Source organism: Notothenia coriiceps, unplaced genomic scaffold (assembly GCF_000735185.1).
Source record: "Notothenia coriiceps isolate Sejong01 unplaced genomic scaffold, NC01 NC01_scaffold00026225, whole genome shotgun sequence".
NCBI lineage: Eukaryota > Metazoa > Chordata > Actinopteri > Perciformes > Nototheniidae > Notothenia > Notothenia coriiceps.
Window position 1 is genome coordinate 318,483 of NW_011358926.1, and position 21,282 is coordinate 339,764.

Genomic DNA, 21,282 nt, shown 5'->3' on the forward strand with positions numbered 1-21,282 from the left:
TGTCGGATGCATGCAAATGATAGGTCGCTCTGGGTGCAGTTTGTCTTATCAAAACAATAAGAGCACTTAAAAACCCATTAGGAAGCACCAAGAGAGTGAAATACGTGAACGTTTTCCAGCTCAACAAGGCTCTGCTATGATATCTATAGTATATATAATGTTTATGTTCTCGATACGCATAGATATTATCCATCTAATGAAAGTCCAGACGCTTTGGAGGAGAAACCGACAGGAAACCGTCCTCTGATGGTTTTATTTGACTTGGCAGCAACTGATGAGTTAAATTTAGATGTTCCTCCCCACCACGCTGTTGTTGTTGTTGTCTTTGCACAGGCTGATAAAACATTCATTTCCTGAGCTTTCTGAAACCACTGAACCACTCCCACTCGCAGGATGGCCTCAGCCAAAGAGTGTGGCCAGTGAGGTCAAAGGTCACGGTTAGATGAAGAGAAGTTATTAAAATAAACATCAAAAATGATGAAGCTCAAGAAAACTCCCCCATACTGCCATATCTTTGAGCAGTTATTGCATTTTTGTTGTACCACCACACACCCACTCAGAAGGAAAGTTTCTGAAATGATGCCATGTCTGGTAAAAGTTGTCAAACAATATTCCTACACTACACTGCCATCTAGTGAGGACTCTGCAAACATAATGACAGCAGAATATGTCACCTCACCGCCTGTGTCTCCTCCTGTCACAAACACTCCCTCTCTCAATTCGTTTTTGGACAGGCTGAACCAGCTTTCTGGAAAAATCAAGAGAATAAGAATCTGGGGGCAGTGAGCGTCACTCTGGTGTTGGTGGCTTTGGGCTGTGAGGATGCGTGCATCAGAATTGGAATAACATACCTCAGTTCATTTCTGTGAGGATTGTGAGTCAGATACTGTGCTGTTGACATGCTGGCTTGAGTCGAAATACAACTGCGTGTGTGATTATTAGGTTACTTCAATAACTACGTTTTATGGGATGAATACCATTGAGTTACTCACGTTTAATGAGAAGGTTAACAATATCAAAACACCACTAGCAATTGTTTACATGCAAAAGAGACCGGAATCTATTTTTTTTATGTGAAGTTTATTGCTTATACAATAGATCACACAAATAGAAGGTCAAAGAAGTAAATCCTTCAGCTATATTATGCAGTGAAATCACAAATAAATTGTTTTCATAGCAACGTGTTCACAGCAGATAGCTTTCCTGCTGCAGCAACCTTTACCTGAATATCAGATTCATGAGTGTTTAGGCATAAACAAGGCTTCGATATACAAAGGATATTTCTCAGAGAAAAGTGATGACATGATCACAACAATTGGTTACAGAGTATGAGGGGACATGTCAGGTATGTTGATGTAGCAGTTGTGACAAAATGGCAAAAAACAACCCAGTTTCATCTGACATGGTCTTTTATATAAGCCCCACAAATGACTTTGAAATGCTTCAATTCAACTAATGAGCAGAACTTTTCAAGGACCTTTTAAGATGTGATCAAATACATTTTTGGTTCAGATGTGGGTCATATTCACAGATCTAAATCTTAAACAGCATTACATTTAAAGACATTTTTTTGCCCTCTTGAGCAGGAACCCGAACATTGTGTGAATTAAACGTAAGAGTTGCACAAGTTAAGAGATTTTTCAGCAGAGTTTTTAGAAAGAAATCATTCGTAACAGTGACTGACTTGTCAGAATCGCTAGCATCAAACCTCGACATCAACTTGAAAAGTGTTACCAATCACACACACCTTTGATAGGCTGACGTGAAGTGCATCGCCTTAATCTAGCAGTGAAAGGATGATCATCTGATGGCACTGGCATATATAGTCTGAGACAGATGAGCCTTTTCTTCCCCAGGAAGACACGCTGGAGATGAGAGTTCAGAGTTTTTCTTGAGCTGCTTTCATGTAGACAACAACATGAGCATGCACCAGCAGTGTTTGACTCTGCTGCTGCTACTTTTAAGATGTTCTTTAGTCTTTTTATGCCTTTTTATTATTTGGATAAAGATTGACTGGAAAAATTGAATGAGATTGGACAAGATGCAGCAAACAGCCATGGTTTGGATTCGGACCTTCGGTGAGGTCTAGGTTAGCTACTGGGGATCACAGAGCCTAACCGTTTTGTAAATAAATCAAAGCTTCTCCCCAGGGGCTACATGGCTACGGTTTTTGTATTCAAGAGCCTTTGCAGCGTGCCATTCTTGTGTTGTGCTCTTGTCATTCAAGCACTAGCCAAGACGTTTGCTTTGGTCATTTACACCACAATCTCCTTTGACAGAAACACACAGATAGGATGAAAATGTTAATCAGGCTGCCTTCATTGACTGGCTGGAGCGCTCTTGGCTCCCTGCAGCCCTCTAACCAGAGTTCATTGGCTGCTACAGAGCGAAAGAAGAGAGGCTCTAATCTGAAAGGCAAAGCCCCGAGTGGGGTTTCACTTTATGTAGGAAGGACAGGGTGCTGTCAGACCATATTCCAAAGTACTTGAAGAGGCTGTCTCGGGCACAAAGCAATTAATTGTTGTTTTGGTTGTGATGGAGCCAACTGGGATGCACTGCTGCTTAATTTTAGATAGATTTTGTTCTTCATTGATGTTATCATAACTGATAGCTGATACTATCCTCTTTTTTTGCTGGTTATATTATGTTCAGCCTCAAAATATCTGGAACAAAAGCTATTCACTTCCGTAATTGGATTTATTAGCTGTCTGCTCCTGGTCATTTGCTTGACAACAGACAGCACCAAAGCATTAATGTTTGATGGGTAGAGGACTCACTCCTAAAAAGACCCAAGGTAGCTTCTGAATGGCTGTTGCAAATATAATTACCATCTGCAGCACCATAATACCGACCAAAATAGCCCCTTTCTTTACAAACAATTATGCCTCTGTCATCCTAAATAATACCAATGAACTCAGACAGGTTCACTCAGGAGGACATGAGGCACTTTTCCCCTAACTCTGGCTTACTGTGTTGTTGAATTACGCTTTACACTGCGACACAGATTACAAAAGCAAGCTAGTTTGAGGAGCCACAGTATCTCCGGAGGTGACTCCAAGCCTTAATTACCCCAGGAACAGAGGCATAGACGAATATCCAAGACAGCGTCTCAGTGAGTACTGCGCTACCTTAGAATCCCTGTAAGGCAATTACTACTTCTGCAAAGAGTCACGAGGCAGGGCAAAAGAATGGAAAGCAAACTTCTTAAAAATAAAAAACGAAGCCTATCCCCTCCTTTGATCATCATGTTCTTGTCCTGCAGTTCTTTAAACCTGGACGAAGCCCCTGACTCATGGAGGCATCACACTTAGGAGGGACTTACAGACCGCAAAGCTCCGCCAAAACCTGCCCTCAACTATCATTCTTTTTTGTCATTTATAATTTAAACTGGTAAAATAAAAGGCATGCAAACAAACCCTCAGCATTTGGAATCAAGCCTATATCTGCCTTAAATCCATATGGGTTAAAAACAATAACTATCTAATGGTAAAAATCCCAGATCTGGAGCTCTACCAAAATGTAGTCAATTGTTCTCTGGCTCTATGCCTACCTGTAGAAATAATATCATGTAAATCTATTCATATATTTGTAAATATTCGGCAGAACATAATAACTAAGAGGAAAAGACCTAAACTTGTTACTGTACACTGTAGGTAATAAGAGAGCTTCATTGAGATAAATATTTAACACACGCTGAGAAACTTTCTATGTTTTCTAGGTCAGTGAATTGTTTCTGACATTGGGTTTTAAAACATAATTATTTTTCTTGCTATTTCTAGAATAACAAGGGAACATGGGATTAAAAAGTACTTTCACTGACTTTTAATGACTGAGATCATGATGTGGACGATCACTCCTCTGAGGGCTGTTATACTTTGATATGCCATAAGTTAGCTGTAAGAGTGATACAAGAACTTTATTATGTAAAAACAATGTTGAGAGAGAATTTAATGCCAGAATGTGTCAAGCAGGTCTTTCTCACAGACAGCACATTTTTAAAAACCTTTTTATTGTCCCCAGAGTGCTTACTTATTTGTTTGATCTTCCTGGGCGCTATCAAAGGAACAAAAGTATTTTTTATCTGAAATACCACGCTGAGTTTTTCACATTACCCACCTGGTCATTTGGATTCATCTCTGGGAGAAGATCAAAAACTATTTCTGACGAATATTTTAGAGTTGTTTGCAGCACAGTATCCTTTCAACATCAGCGTTTTAAATAAAATGTCTCTTCTTTAGATCAGTTGTTCCTGTGGAGGCAATTACAAGAAGAACTTAAGTGCATTTGTATTGAGGTTATTTTCTCTCCAAGAGCTTTGAGGAGAGGATTCAGACTATTCAGCTACAATGCTCAGCAGCAGCACATGTCCAACACTGAACTTGATCCCCGGGTGGCTCTTGAAGTGATTATCTTTGAATACTTGAGGGTTTTCATTGTGCAAGAAGACATTACAGTAGCAAAACCATTTATCTCTAGGTTGCATTAAGTAAGGGAGGACGGGCGGACATAAATGTAACCTTAATTCAATGCTGTGTGTTTTGTCCCCCTTCATCAGGCTGGTACTTGTTCAAAAAGACATGGTTATAGCAACATGTTTTTGTCAGGATTCTCATGTTATGTCACGTTTGTAGTTTTGTATGTCAGGTTATGGGTGTTTTCCTCCTTGTATATTGTCTGGTCCTTCTTCCTATGTTTTTCCCCTGTCGTTAGTTTCCCTGGTGTGTCTAATTGTCTTCACCTTTTGCCCTTGTGTTCCTCCTCCCCTGCCCGGCTGTTTCTCTTCCTGTGTTCAGTGTTGATTCGTCTTTTGTTTGTGACTGAGTTCACCGGTGAGTGTTCTGTTTTGTCCTAGTATTTTTCGTTATCCTTGAAATAAAGGCATTTTCAGCGTTATCTGCATTTGGGTCCTGCTTGTTTCACTCACTGTAACAGTACGAACCAACCAAATATGGGCCAAGCAGATCCGTTTGAGCAGGAATTGTTGGATTTGACCTTTTCTTTGGCTACCTGCTCTGATCGATGGATGGGAGCGTCCGGGGTTCAGCAGCGAGAGGTTGCCCTGGCAGAGGCACACCAGATAAATACGGAGAAACCAGGCTTGGTGAGATTCTTACCTGGCTGGATTTTGGAGTTCCTCTCGGTGTGTTATCCCCTGCTTGCTAGCCTCAGGCATGCTAGCTCTCTGCCTCCCAGAGACGTTCTCTGGAGCTCGTCTGGCTTTTGGAGGTCCACGAAGCCTCCAAACGGCTCCTAAAAGAAGGAGTCGCAAGGCCAGGCTAGCAGCCCGAGCCCCAAGAGCCATGTTTCCAGACCCAGTTCTGGCCCCAGCAGCCATGGTTCCAGATCCAGTTATGGTTCCAGACCCAGTTCTGGCCCCAGCAGCCATGGTCCCGGCCCCAGTTCTGGCCCCGGCAGCCATGGTCCCGGCCCCAGTTCTGGCCCCGGCAGCCATGGTCCCGGCCCCAGTTCCGGCCCCAGCGGCCATGGTTCCAGACCCAGCTCTGGCCCCAGCTGCCATAGTCCCATCTCTAGTCCCTTCTCTAGTCTCTTCTTGAGTCCTAACTCAAGTCCCTTCTCGAGTCCTAACTCAAGTCCCTTCTCGAGTCCTAACTCAAGTCCCTTCTCTAGTCCCTTCTCCAGTCCCACCTCTAGTCACTTCTCAAGTAACAACTCTAGTCCCATCTCAAGTCCCTTCTCTAGTACCTTCTGTAGTCCCTACTCAATTCCTTTATCAAGTCCTTTCTCAAGTCCCTCCTCTAGTCACTTCCCTAGTCCCTTCTCTAGTCCCATCTCTAGTCCCTTCTCCAGTCTCTCCTCTAGTCACTTCCCTAGTCCCTTCTCAAGTCCCAACTCTAATCCCATCTCAAGTTCCCTCTCGAGTCCCCTCTCCAGTTTCTTCTCAAGTCCCCTCTCAAGTCCCCTCTCGAGTCCCCTCTCCAGTTTCCTCTCCAGTTTCCTCTCAAGTCCCCTCTCAAGTTCCCTCTCAAGTCCCCTCTCGAGTTCCCTCTCAAGTCTCCTCTCGAGTTCCCTCTCAAGTCATCTCTCGAGTTCCCTCTCAAGTCATCTCTCGAGTTCCCTCTCAAGTCACCTCTCGAGTTCCCTCTCAAGTCCCCTCTCAAGTCCCCTCTCAAGCCCTCTCTTGAGTCCCCTCTCAAGCCCTCTCTTGAGTCCCCTCTCGAGTCCCCTCTCGAGTCCCCTCTCCAGTCCCCTCTCCAGTCCCCTCTCCAGTCCCTACTCAAGTTCCTACTCAAGTCCAAACTCAAGTCCCTACTGAAGTGCCGTTGGAGGTTCCGCTGGGGGTCCTGCCAACTCCATGTCCTGTCCCATTGGGGGTCCCGCCGACTACTCTTCTGCCGGGGGTCCTGTCAACCCTATGTCCTATGCCGTTGGAGGTCCCGCTGACTACTCTCCTGCCGGGGGTCCTGCCAAGCCTATGTCCTGTCCCGTTGGGGGTCCCGCCGACTACTCTTCTGCCGGGGGTCCTGCCAACCCTATGTCCTGTGCCGTTGGAGGTTCCGCTGGGGTTCCTGCCAGCTCCATGTCCAGTCCCGTTGGAGGTCCCGCCGACTACTCTCCTGCCGGGGGTCCTGCCAACCCTATGTCCTGTGCCGTTGGGGGTCCCGCCGACTGCTCCTCTGCCGGGGGTCCTGCCAAACCTGTTCAGGGAGCTCTATGCAAGTCAATGGGATGCCCTGCCCATTGAAAACTGACTTCCAAGCCCTGTACGTAATAGAGTGAGTATCTTTTTTCTTTAAATCTAAGTTAAATGTATCAATCTGGTGCACTTTGAGGGGAAATTAAGAGATTTATGGATACAGCTCGCAACAATCATATGAAACAGAACTGTATATATTTCAATAATCAAAAAAACATTAGAATATGCTCACAATTATAAATATTTAGTAAACTCCTCTCTCCTATCTTTATCTTACCTAGTCTGCATATTTTCTTTTTATTTATGCATATTTTACTCATCACTCCTTTTTTTTAAACTGTTTTTTATTTTTTACTGACCTATATTGGAATGATTTCTCAACTTGTTTTTTACAACTACATTAAATAGATGGAAATATTTGTTTACAAAGATGACCAAACCGTTTAAGACCCACTGAGATAACTTAGACTAAAGTTTACAATCTAATCACTCAGAGAGTCCTTTACCTCACTAAGCTGACGTTATCTCAGCCTCTCAGTCCGACAGGAGAGAGCTCACCCTCTCCTTATTCTCTAAACAGTTTCTAATCTCTGTTAGCTCCGAGCTAGCACCAGATGCTAACAACAACCCTGTAACTGTCTCGCTCTCTCGCTCTCGCGCTCGCTCGCACACTCACACAAAATGCGCTTGTGCCACACACACACAGACGCTGTGTGCTCCTCCGTGACGATGACCGCTTGCACAAGCGCATTTTGTGTGAGTGTGCGAGCGAGCGCGAGAGCGAGAGAGCGNGTTCAATGTGGGAGAAGAAGCAGTGCAAAATAACCCGGCGGAATAATAAAGAATTGTGTGCGTAGCCTAACAGATAGTTGGAATGATGTGTCAGCATTCCCACTAAACTAACTGAAGGACACTGCCATGCCTAGATGGTTTGCCCTGGAAAAGCAGCTGCAAACAGAAATGGTTTAAGCTTTGAATGAAAAATAACTGCATGTTGGACTAGACCTTACATTTACAGATATGTGGATGAAAGAAAACCTGCCCCTGACAAACTGAGAGGTTTGGACAATCATAACAAGGCTGCACATCAGACATGTAGTTGGCCAAACCATCCAATGCTTTACAAAATCAATACTTCTTTTTTTTTGTTCACTTGGGAGTATGCGGTATGATACTCAGTGTGTTCATCCATTGCTGATTGGTGATCATATACAATAAAGAGATTATGAAAGAAAGAAAAAAAGATATATTGAAAGAAATTACAAAAGGAAGCGAGTGCAAAGATCTGAGAACGCGAGAGATCTGCTGTATTGTTTGGAGTACAGCCTTTTAAAGATAGATATGGCCCTTGTGCAAGGCTGCAGTGTGTGCTTTTGAATCTGAAATACTATCCGATGTAGTTTGTAGTTTTTATCCACTGCCTGAATACTGTACATTGGTAAATACAGGTAGAATGAACAGCAATACCTATTTGTAAAATAAATGTTGGACCTGTCACAATACAGATAAATATCCATCATAGTCATGCACCCATGGCCCGACTTTACCAGCAGTGCATACAGTTGTGACATGATTTTTGTTGTACTGTATGTTGAAATGCTGAAAAATGGTAGCATACAAATAAATCTTATTTTGCTTTCCCAGACGGCATTAAGGTTTTCTGAAAGAAGATTGAGCATCATCTGGTAACACATCACTTACAAATCACGTTTTGTGTTTATTGAAAAAATACCCCAGTATTCACTTTTGTCACTGTAATAATTACCTCATGTCCAGCTCTTTTTCCTCAAACAAAAAGCTGTTCTTCAACTTTGCGGACAATTTAACAGCATCAGTAATTACTGTGAAAAAGAAAACCTCAAGAATATTGATATTGAATGGTTTCACGCTTGGTTTAACCACCCTTTCAACATTAGAACAAATCATTGAGCCTATTCTTTCAGTTGTCCTTGAATGTGTGCAACACTCTGTTGTTAAGATGAATTATATCTGGGAATCTAAACTGTCAGCTGTGGCCGAATTTAAGTGAAGTTTAAACTCAGGAGAATTTGTTTACCGCATTCTGCATTGATGGTCCTATTTCCCATCCTTAGAAAACTATGTGACTCCTTCTCTGCTTTCATCGTTAATGTTGCATCGGCTACAGCAGTACACAAGTCAGACTCAATTTGATAACAGAGGCCTGCTTCCAGTGGGGCTCTTCTGTCAGAATATAAGCACCTGAAGGGGAATACAGAAACCTTTATCAAAATGATTTTATTTGTGTGTTGCAACAAACACATGTAAATAATAAGAAAGGAAAATGGAATGTTAGTCAGTCCACTACTTCAGTCCCGACTTAAATATATATATATATATATATATATATATATATATATTTATTTATATATATAAATAAAAGAGGGTTCAGATCAATTGCCATGTAGGTTTGTACGGACATTCATGTGCTCCAGAGGATAAACCCTTATGACTTTGTTAATCCCCTGACCTTTCATATATCGTTACGGTCAAAATGTTCACTTTTCTTGTACAATATCTCAACATCTACAAGAGAGATTGGGACAACATGTGACCTTCATTGGTGTTCCTCAGTAATGAATTATTTTCGCCTGTACCTTGGCCATTAAAAAGTGAAGTGAATACCTTTGTTTTTATTAAAATATCTCAGATGGACAGATGGATTCATCTGTAAATGAATAAATGTAAAAAAAAGCAGCTATTAATGTCCCCTTCGGGATAGATTGTAACATGTTGCCATAATTAACAATGCATTTCTTAGCGTCAGCTGCTTTATGGCCTCAGTGCTAATAAGCAGATGCTAACACACTAAACTTAGATGGTAAACCTCATTAAAATTAACCCTGTCAAACATAAACATGTTAGCATGTTGATGTTAGCTTTAGTGTAGGTAGCCTCAAGCTTCTACCATGATTGTAGATTTGTAGGCTTGTTACATCCAAAACATTTAAGAGGGATACTATTATAAATGAAAGTCGACTTCTTTAGACTTAATATTATTTCACAACAGTTATCCTCACTTAGCAATAAAACTGTTACAGTGAGTGAAGTAAGCAAGGATAACGAAAAATACTAGGACAAAACAGAACACTCACCGGTGAACTCAGTCACAAACAAAAGACGAACCAACACTGAACACAGGAAGAGACAAGACTACACAAAACTAGGGCCACCAGGGTGGGTGGAGGGGGTCTGGAGGACGGGTTTTGGGCTGACAGCCCAGGAGCACAGCGGAGGACCCGGAAGGGATCTCGGGTGGACGGCCCGGGGCAAGGCAGAAGCCGAGAAGGGGACTCGGGCGGATGGCCCGGGGCAAGGCAGAGTCCAAGGTGGGGGTCTCGGGCGGACGGCCCGGGGGCAAGGCAGAGTCCAAGGTGGGGGTCTCGGGCGGACGGCCCGGGGGCAAGGCAGAGTCCATGGTGGGGCAAAGGCCACAGTGGGCAAACTCAGGGGGCCGAGCATGAGGNAAATACTGCTAATAATAATTGCATTGATTGTGTGACTTTCTATGTTTCTACGTTTCATGTTGTCTGTGGATGTTTAATTGCTCTTTTTGCTGCTGTGTTTATTGTGTTTATTGTATTTTGTTACTCTGGCACAACAATTTCCTTCGGGATAAATAAAGTCTTATCTTATCTTATCTTAATATAAAATCCAAAATGACCATTAATCCAATAAATTCAGCTAATTTAGTGGGAATGCTGAAACAGCATTCCAACTATCTGTTATGCCACGCACAAAATTCTTTATTATTCCGCCGGGTTATTTTGCGCTGCTTCTTCTCCCACATTGAACGTCACAGAAACTCCGTTCAAACATCAAAACGTTCAGCTCGGTCGGGAATCAATGCCTATTACTTTTATCATTCATAACTTTCATAATTCCAGAGATACATCCCATAATACATCCCATTTTTAACATGGATGTCAATGGAGAACTCTTCAGACTTCAGCAATCTTCATGCAACTTCAACTGCTAACTGCTCCTTCATACTTTCACTCAGAAACCTCATTCCAACTTTAAAATGTCATCTAACATCTTNAGAGATACATCCCATAATGCATCCCATTGTTAACATGGAAGTCAATGGAGAACTCTTCAGACTTCAACAATCTTCATGCAACTTCAACTGCTAACTGCTCCTTCTTCAACTGCTAACTGCTCCTTCATACTTTCACTCAGAAACCTCATTCCAACTTTAAAATGTCACACATCTTTCTGGCAATATTCGTGTAACACAACTTTTAAATCTGATTCTTACTTTTACAGATATTAAACATTGTTCAGACCTTGGTAAAAGAGGCCTTCTTCAGATTTTAGAGTGTGTGATGTCACAGCTAGAGTAGAGGACAGATTACATTTTGCCTTCCCAAACCCTACATTCCTGAGACATACTTTTTCATGACAAACGTAGGAAAACATCTCGTAGCTTGAAAGATAAAAAAAATTAAGCAAAATAATTAAACGAAATCCCTCTTGAGGGCATGAAGTGACAAAAACGTTCAACATGTCTCCATTAAAACCCATTGTAAATTCAGCCTCACCCTTCTCCACCACAGCAGCCGCACACCTTTAGTTAATCTGCCAAAAATACCACATTATTAACCCAAAGGTACACAAAAAGTACACTTCAGATGCTCAAGTTCCTTGACATGCTTCACGCTTTGAAATTTCACCGATATCTGTTACGGTTCTTCAACAAAACGTTCACATGTAACAGGTTTATCTCATTCAGAACAATGAAAATGCTTTCCTCTCACTAATCACCATGGAAATCTTTGATCTCTGGACACGTCGTTAGCTCAAATATAAACACCTGTGTCATGGAACACGATGTTGTCATAACTCCAATTGACATAATTAGAGCAGCAGACTAATTACGTGGTCACTGGAGTTTAACAGACTGTCTCAGCCTATTATTTTCCGCCTGATGGAGACTTCATACTGACTTCAACATGTTCCACATATTTTAGACATTATTGGTGACTTATGCTTTTAGTTCTAAAGTTTTCAGTTCAAATATTCAGCTGCTTTTTCATGCATTTAGACTTTTTATTTTCTTGTTCTTATTTCACATTCAAGTCCCCTCTATTCAACCCTTTAAAGTACTCAGCCACACCACATACCACGTGCGACTGTTGCTATGTCAGTTAATCTTTCAAATACAAGGTTGCTTGTTTGATTCAAGCTCTTATAGTCAATATGTCAAGGTATTTATTCCTAACATTTTATCAGCTAACTAATGACACACACTCAGAGGATCTTTATAAACGTTTTAAGTATTGCACAGCTTGACAACATGACTCTTATAAATCACTTTTAAAACCAGCGATGCACTACAGTGTCAGCTTTTCTAAAATATAAACTTCAATGTTCACATCTTTCTTAATGATTCTACTTTTCAATGACCTACAAATAATCCTAATAATAATCCCATTTTCAATCTTCCAACTGTTCATATTTGTTGGTCAATTAACAAACCTGTTACAAATGTGTTGTTCAACAAATTTGAGCCTTTGCCACATGTATTTGATCACCATGGAAACCTTTGATCTCTGGACACGTCGTTAGCTCAAATATAACACCTGTGTCATGGAACACGATGATGTCATAACTCCAACTGACATGCTCAGAGCAGCAGACTTCAGATAATGGTTAATGGTCCTGCCCTCAACAGCCCTATGTCAATTATGGGGTGTCATCATATGCCGTTTCCATGGAAACGCATCCCTCGCCATGAAACACGATGTCGCTGTAACTCCAATGGACACCGGTCAGATCGTCCCCAAACTTCGCTTGTATATCACCGGTCCATGCCTCAACAGCTCTACACCAAATCTGAGATCTCACCATAGGCTGTTTCAATGGAAACGCATCCCTCGCCAAAAAACATGATGTTGTCGTAACTGATATGAAAATGGTCAAAACACCACCAGACTTCAGATGACAGTTAATGGTCCAGCCCTCAACATGTCAATGTGCCATTAGTGAGTTTTCCTCAAAAGCTGTTGCCATGGCAACACATCCCTCGCCATAAAACACGATATTGCTATAACTCCTATGAAAATGGTCAAAAAGTGCTCAAACTTCACGTGTGCCAACAGTCCAGCCGTGAAGACATCTACTTGACAGTTTTGACATTTATTCAAATGCTGTTGCCATGGCAACGCAATGCTCGCTATGAAACATGGTTTTCTCATGACTTCAGTGAAAATGCTCCAAACGGCCCAAAACTTCACAGGTTTGGTAACGATGCAGCCATCAAAACATCTAAGCGTGTTATGGGGTGTCATCAAATACCGTTGCCATGGTGACAGATCATTCGTCATCAAGTTAGCTCAATAGTTTGCAGTTCAAATATTCTGCTGCTTTTCCAAGCTTTTTTACTTTATTTTCTTCTCTTATCACACATTCAAGCCCCCAATAAATTCTTGACTTTCTTCTTAAAGATTACTTTTCAGAATAGCAATTCAGTGTCAGCTTTTCAGCATAAAGCATTACCACTAGCAATTTCTTCTGGAATTGCATTCTCTAGTTAACACTTGGTCCACACTGAAAAACTTTTGACAAATTGCCATGACATTTTGTACAAACATAAATGGTCCCCAAAGAAGGCATTTTGGTGAATAAGGTGATGCTGTGACTTTTACCTCAAAATATCTCAGCATCTACTGAATACATTGGCTCAACATTTGGGGCAGGTACCCATGGTGCCCAGCTGATGGTTTCCATAATGACTGTTTTTCCCACCCCTTATTTTAAAGCCCTCGGAATTGGCTTTTTTTTATTAAAAATGTGATACAAAGGAACTGAACTTGCCTTTCCTCGATGCTTGTAAAAACTATAACCAATACAAAAAATGTCAGGTATTTAATTTCAAAGCTGTGTCAAAGAGCGGGAATCTTATTCATGCGGCTGTGGTCCATTTAACAACAACAACAACAACGAAAAAAACATTCAGGTGATTAATTAAAAGCTGTGTATCTAAAAAAAATTACCGTTATTTTTGCAAGCTTGTAGTTATCCAATAAATGCCTATTTGGAAGACTGCCTTATATTTTGTCATTATGTGTTTTACATTATTAGTTAGTCTCTTGGGTCATGGTCAGGGTTAACTATTCCTCAGTCCAATTCTGTTTTTGATATTTTTTGTATTGTTAATATTTGTAAGTGTTGGAATATTTCTATCATCAAATGTATTTGAACGCTGGGCTGCAGACCAACTCTCCTTAGGAAATTATGATAAAGCTGAAAAATCAATAGCTGTGGTTTGGTTGTCTTTCCTATTGATTTTGTGTTCTGTTCTGTCTGTCTGAATGTGATTTATTTGTATCGACATCTGAAAGGCTATTTCAATTTCTATTGTTGTTGTGTGCTGCTCTGTAGAATGTCTGCATATAATGCCCATTCTATAAAGATGATGTGGAATTGAATTGATCCTTAAATCAACCTAACATTACACATAACACACACAAAGTCTCTATTATGCAATCCTTTTTTGTAGAAATAGGGACATTTTCCCAAAACCCTAAAGGATCTTTAGCTATAATTGACAACAATCATTTTGATATATGTTAATAGAAGCTATTTTGGTTTGTGAACTATAGCCGATGGTTGGGTGCTTTACCTGGTGCCCTTTGTGTCATTGTCATTATCAAAGAGCAACACAGTGAAATGACGGAATTAAGGTCATGCCTTCAGTATCTTGGCTGTGATTTATGTTAGCCAGCTGTCCTCGGATTCTAACTGCAGCCTTTTGAAGACCAACTTCAATCATTTTAATGAATTTGTCTTAGCGCTGCTGACTGAGATGGACCTGATGCCACTGCAGTGTCCACACTTAACGTATTCCATTGTTGTATCTATTGATTTCCTTCCCTCTGATACATTCATTTTTAATGAGCCATGTATTCTTATTGCTCCTCAGAGGCAATCAAAAGGTGACACATACAGTAGGGTCCCAGCGGTGCTCAAACACTGCACAGCTCTATAGGTTAGATGGAGAAGATCCCTGAAAATATGCCAAAATAAGAACGGCACTGCTCACAATGAACCCTAGTATCACTCCCACAGTGCTCTGTCATCCTAGGTGGAGTTTTACCAAAGCTACACCCACACACAGTGTCATTTATTTTAAAATGTCAACACCTTTCTCCGAATGTAGTCTACTTTTTTGTTTTGCTAAATACAAATCAGTTTTCCTGTCGCCTGATTCAAGTCACTGCCAATTTTTCAAATATTTAATCAAGACTATGGCTTTCCCTGAGCTTAACTGAGTGCTTTGCATTCCTAAACTCGTCTCCAGCTATACTCACGGATCTGTGAGATATAGAGTAGTGCTTTGGACTACAAGCTAACGCATGATATTTTGCTCACAATAAAAATGCAAAAATACAACACGTAATATCACCATGTTCCCATGTTAATTTGGACTATAATAACATTTGCTAATAAGCACCAAACACAAGGTTTATATAAAGAGGCTGAGGTGATTTTGCAAGTACATAGTCGTCAATCAAAGACATCTAAATGTTGACCTAATGATGTCATAAAGGCTATTTATAATTCATTCAAAATCTGGAAATGTATTGTGTATGGATTTGATGGCATACCCATTCCAAAAGTTGTGAAGACATTTCACACACAAAAATAACCTCAATCTTATGATTCAACAACAGTTGTTGAGACAATTAAATCATGGATCAAATTGTATGACCTAGGAGCATGCTCACTATTGAACCGTGCTCTGCCATTAGTGTGACTAAAGTAAATACAAGGGAGGCACTAAGACAGTCACACCTTGCATGGTAACTTGTTGCAATAAGTGTGCGACTGTGCATGTGTCATTGTTTGATTGCATTTCCCACGGAAAGATCCGTCTGCTGCTGATTTTTTTTTAGTAGATATCATTTCTAGCTAGATATATTTTTCAGGGCCCCAGATATTACCTAAACAATACAATCATAAAAGTTATAATTTAGGTGAACAGACCAATCACTATCACAAATGAATAAAATAATTAAACAAATCAGTGTTATCGATATTACCCATGCAGAAGTCACACACAGAGTACTTTGATATGACAGCACCAAACGGCATTCAGTGAGTACGGTGTGAGCCTCAGTATTGTCTGTCATTACTTACACTGTTTGACAGCTGCGGTGACTGATAGCCTACCTTTATGAGCAGTATTAATGTGTTACCCATCTTTAAATGACTATCAAAGCCTCCCTGAGCCTGGAATCTAACAAACAAATGAATCAATTTTGACTGCATTACAATGCAATTAAACCATCGTTAGGGCTCTCATTTGCAAAAATAATGAGATCAGAACTTTAAGAAACCTCACTTCTGATTGATTTCTTAAATACAAGGCAATACACTCTCAGACACTTTGATTGTCGAAAAACTTACTTGAAAGTGACATTGATTTTGTTTGTCTTTCCTTTTTTTTTCCTTCACAAAAGATCACTTTGGCATCATTCTAGACAACCGAGACATTTCTTTTTGGTGCTTAAGCACACCCATGAACTTCTTATTTTATTTATAACGTCTGAAAAGTGTGCCGCAGAGAAGGCTCGGCTTCCTATGTCAGGCTAAAAAAAACTGGATGGTGCTCATAAAAGTTTCAGCTCCTTTTAGAATGGAGAGTTTAGAAATCTTTTCTATAATTATTTCATTACAGATTAAAAGTTTGAAAAGATCTTTCAATTTCAACAATTGGAACCTTTCTAGTTGCACCACCCCTTATCGACCTTCCATCTCGATTCATAAATCATATGAGAAAAGTCTGCATGTCTCTAGTAACAATATCTAACAAGCCTGTCTCTGAGATTGTATTCTTGTTTTGCTTTACTAGATGTAAGTTTACTTATAACTTTTAAAACTTCTTTCGCAGTGCACATTTTCTAACAGATGGCCAGTTCAAAGTCACACTCAGCAACCCTCTTCGCCAACAAACTAATGGATGCCTGGATTTCAGAAGAGATCAGAATTCTTTGATTTAAGAACCAATTTGAAAGTAGGTCTTTATATAATTTTCATTTAGAGAAACATGTCACATGAGCATCTGTATACAGTAGCGTTATTGTCCGTAAATCAGTGGACTTTGACATTTGTAAAAACACTGAAGTTCATCATTAGCAAGATTTCCCCCAAAATGTGAGCTTTGATGCCAGCAATATTTCCAATGCTGTCACATCAAAAATGTTCTGAGAAGCTACTGAACTCTGATAGTCTCCCAAGTGAGATGCTTGTACCTCATTTGTGACATGTTTTTTTATTTCAGTCTTGCACAACAAAGTATAAGTAGTGAAGTTGGATAATGATGAGGTCATGCAGTTGAATGAAGTGTCAGTTTTATCACCCTGACACCGAATACTGATCCTTCCATAAATAGATGCTATTGACGTCACTACAAGACTCATCACAGAGATTAATTCGAACCTACATATGGTTTGTGAATAAATTTCTGATGGCCTTGACAACTCTCTTTTCTCTCACACCTCCGATAAAAATTCAACCGAGGAGTCGGCAAGCCTTTGTGTTTGCTTTTCACAGAGGCAAATCTCAGCGGAGCAGCACTACGTCGTGCTATGACAGTCGAGCCTGGGACGTCGAAGTCTCGCACTTTTCTTCTTTTCTTTATCTTTCTTTTCTTCCCTTTCTTGGCTACTGAGAATAGGCTGAGTCTTCCAATTAGCAGTTTTCTGAAGAGGTGTTGTGACAGTCAGGGAATACAATTTACAGTTGTTAAAGCTTATCTAAAGTTGTTGTCGGCGTCTAAGAAAGATAATATTAAGCTTGATAATAATCTAAAAAGCTATGAAGTAGAGTACTGTGATGATTGATTGTACATGGTTGGATCAAAGGTGGTCTAATCCTTACAGCGCATCTGTCCAAGCCGCTTAAACACCGCTCCTGAAACTGCAGTCTGCTGCCAGATAATGTAGACCAGAAGCAAATCACACCTGCCTGCTGTAATCTGGTGGGAGACCTGCAGGGCTTAGCTGAAAGGAGGAAGAACGTTTATCAATGTGAGAGTAAGATAAGAAATGTAAAATTCATGCTGTTGTCTCCTAGCGATGTGGCTCCATTTATTATTATGTGACAGAGACAATGAGAAATATGTGGATGAAAAATGGAATAGAGCTTCACTAGAACAATGTATGCTTGTTTTTACTTTACTAACCAAACAAGCCACGATACGGATAACGTTACTCCTGTTTCCAGTATTTTTTTCTAAGCTAAGTTAAGTCTTGGTAAACGAACATGAGCTAACAAAGGATTGTGACGAGAAATTGTTTTTTCTGACCATCTGCATCCTTGTAGTTAGAAATCAGAAAAAAACATTCCTATGTTACGTCATTTTGGACGTTCTGACACTTGCAATCCTCTCCGATTTATAAGTAAGTCATAAGCAGGCTGCTAGCGATAGTTTAATATCTAGCTAATGTACACTCATTAGAGTGCCTCTGTCATCTCTTCTAAATCTCTGCCAGACTATTTCCCAAAACGTTGAACTTAGTCTTTAAATATATATTACACACATCTGCCTTATCTACCACTCACACCTCGTCTGAATCATGAAGGTGATCTCATCCTACCTCCTGGGCCACACTGTAAGGGAGGCACTATGCTATCTTTTCAGTGGCATTGAAATCGAAAAAGCATTGATTTGAAATGGCAGTTTTAGTCTTAAATGACGGCCCTCTGTGAGCGCCATTGTGTGAAATGAACTCCATTGATTAATTTTTTTCTTTTGAAATGGCAGCCATGGGTTCGGAAAGTATGTTCTTTTATACTGAAACAGGGAGTCAATATGTGGCTTCATTGTTCTCTGTTTTCTCAGTCAACTTTTTCCAACACAGCTCAGCGTGTCTCGAAAATGACGTAGCCAAGATAAAACAGGTCCGTCAATAGAATGAACACTGACATGCTCTCAATGGAGGCATGCCCTCTCCCTTGCTGTGGAATAGATTTATTTCAATTTCTCTTTATTCGTATGCGGTTCGTGACAGTCACCTGCATGCTGATGACTTCCTTTCAGAGATTTATAATGCCAAAGCATTGTAGGTATGAGCACACACAGTTCTAGCCACAGTTTGGTATAGCATGCTGCAGTGCGGATCGCTCGCTGTATAATTGAGAACCGGGAATAGCAGTAAAGGGACTGACCTATATGAAAGTAGCTGTGCATTTTAGACCTTCAAGCCACTAAATTAAAACCTTCATAAGCGGAGATTGACAAAGGCACTGTTACTTTTTGTGCTTGGGGATTCTTGGGAAAGTGCTTCCAATTGCTGTACCTGCGTCCCTGAGCAGAGCTGCAGTGCAGGGTCAGCGCTGGAGGTGGCCACCTCAGCTCGGTGTAAAATGGCCAGTAAATCCCAAGCGATACAGGCCAGTGCTTGTTTGCAGGTGTGTGTGTGCACGGGGGCAGAATGTGCGTTCAATCTTTTATATTACAATGCTGTTCATCCTCAGAGCTCTGTCTACACAATGCATGCATGTTTAGCCAGGAGATTATGCATTCAGGTATCCCGGTGCTCTTTGTGCGCTGGTGAATGTTTATGTTCCCTTCTCTGCCATGATTTGCATGTGCATGTGTGTGTCTGTGTGAGTGTGAGGTCACCCTGAAGCTGCCAGACCAGATGTGCAGGGGTCTCGATTGTGCGGGAGTGATGAGTGGCTCCCTAGCTGACTCTGCAGACTTGGAACAATGCACACAGGTCTCTCCAACTAATGAGCTCTCTATATAGAGAGCCCCCACCCAGCCTACAGTTTCATTCAGGACCTCCATATCAGGGGAGGCGAGCTTTTTATGCTTGTGCTGGCGTAGGACCAAATAACTTGATACAAAATGCAAATCAGCATCGAGTACCTGTGGTGGTTCCAGTTTGTTTGTGTCACAAGGTGGAGAGTGACAGGTTTTCTGGATCAGGATGGAGTAGGCTTGGGAATGCAAAGGCAGCGAGGCTATTTTTGCTTTAGACTTTCGAACAAATACGAATGCATAGGCGTTGTTTCTCCCGGTTTGTGTTACAAAGCATTTTCTATATTTGAAACGGCACCCAAACTCATATAAAAATACATTTAAAAAAACTTCAGAAGTATGTTTCCATGGGTAAACATACTATATCACATTTACGCATCACAGCACAGGGACAGAGATGAATCATCTGTTTTAATGTTGCAAACTCGCTGTATTGGAAAGCTCAGCTCCCCGCTGGGCCGTTAAAACTAACTCAAACAAATATAGGTTACGGGGGCTGGGGGAGTGACGCAGCCCCCCCTTGAGGCAAGTGTCCAGACTTTTTACTGTGAAACGACTCTACATTATTCATTTTACCTCTAATGTCTTTTGTTTTGCAAAAACGCTTAAAACCGAGCAGATCTGCTTGGTAGAATCTGAGATGCCTAATTACCAATGGGAAGCTGCCAAGAGATGAGATAAAAAATTCTAAAATTACATTTTTTTTGTCAGCTGAAAATATATTATAAGGGGCGCTATGGCAACTATATCTCATCATTATTAAAAGCAGCCACAAGGAGAGGATAGGCCTTTTTTCCCTCACTGGCAGTACAGAATAAAGCAGCATACACTGAAATTGTCTCCCCAATGCTTAATGTGTCTCTAATGAGTAAGGGAATGGTAGGCTTTTAACCAAGGGTAAATATTTTTACCTGCTAGTGGTTTAAAACCTCAGGGGAGACAATAAAAAAACTCTACGTGTTTTTGGACTGCTTGTTACATTAACACTTCTCTAAGATTAGTAATGATGAATTTTTTGCACAACAGGCAGTTTGGAATGCAAATCTACTCTTATGCTACCAATCATAGCCTGGTAGCAATATCATAAAATATTCATTTTCACAGGAACCCTATTCTGTGGTAGTGCAAAATCCTCTGCCTCTGATGGAGAAGTACAAAGATAGACTCATACCCTACAGTGTTCCTGTGCCATATTCGTGTACCTGTCAGGGAAAATACAAAGACTTGTGAGTTTGCGTCAGATTTCAAACGCCTAACCTTTCTGTCTTTAGGTTTGTGTTTCTCTGACAGCGCTAAATATATGAGATGCCCTCTAGTATCGTACAAGCTTAGTGTTTTGATCTACGAGGTTGTGATATAAGCTACGGTTAATAATTGATGCTGGAAAGGATGTCTCTCTCCAGCTCCTTCATACGACTCAAAAAATGACATTCCTGAAAATAAGAGGGGTCTTCTGCAAGATGAAATATTTCACTTTGTGAATTACTGATGCACCGTGTGGGAGTTCCCATTCCACCCTCGCTCCTTCGTTATTGTGCACATTTCTTTTATTTGCCATGGCCTTTAAGACTAGTAGAGAAAGGCTGTACTGACCTCATTATTGGTAACATGGTTAGCCTGTGAAGTTAGTTATTTGTGTCTTAAAGTTTCTTTCTATATGTAAATGACCTCTTTTTCTCATGTGTCGATGACTAATTAAGTTAGATAATATGAGAACAGCATGTTGCGTCCAAAGCTTAGCTGCTACCAAAGGTTGTGTAAACAAAGTTTAGAGGAATAAGACGTCATTACGACAGTCAATGTTGTTTGTTATTAAATCAACCCATAACCTTAA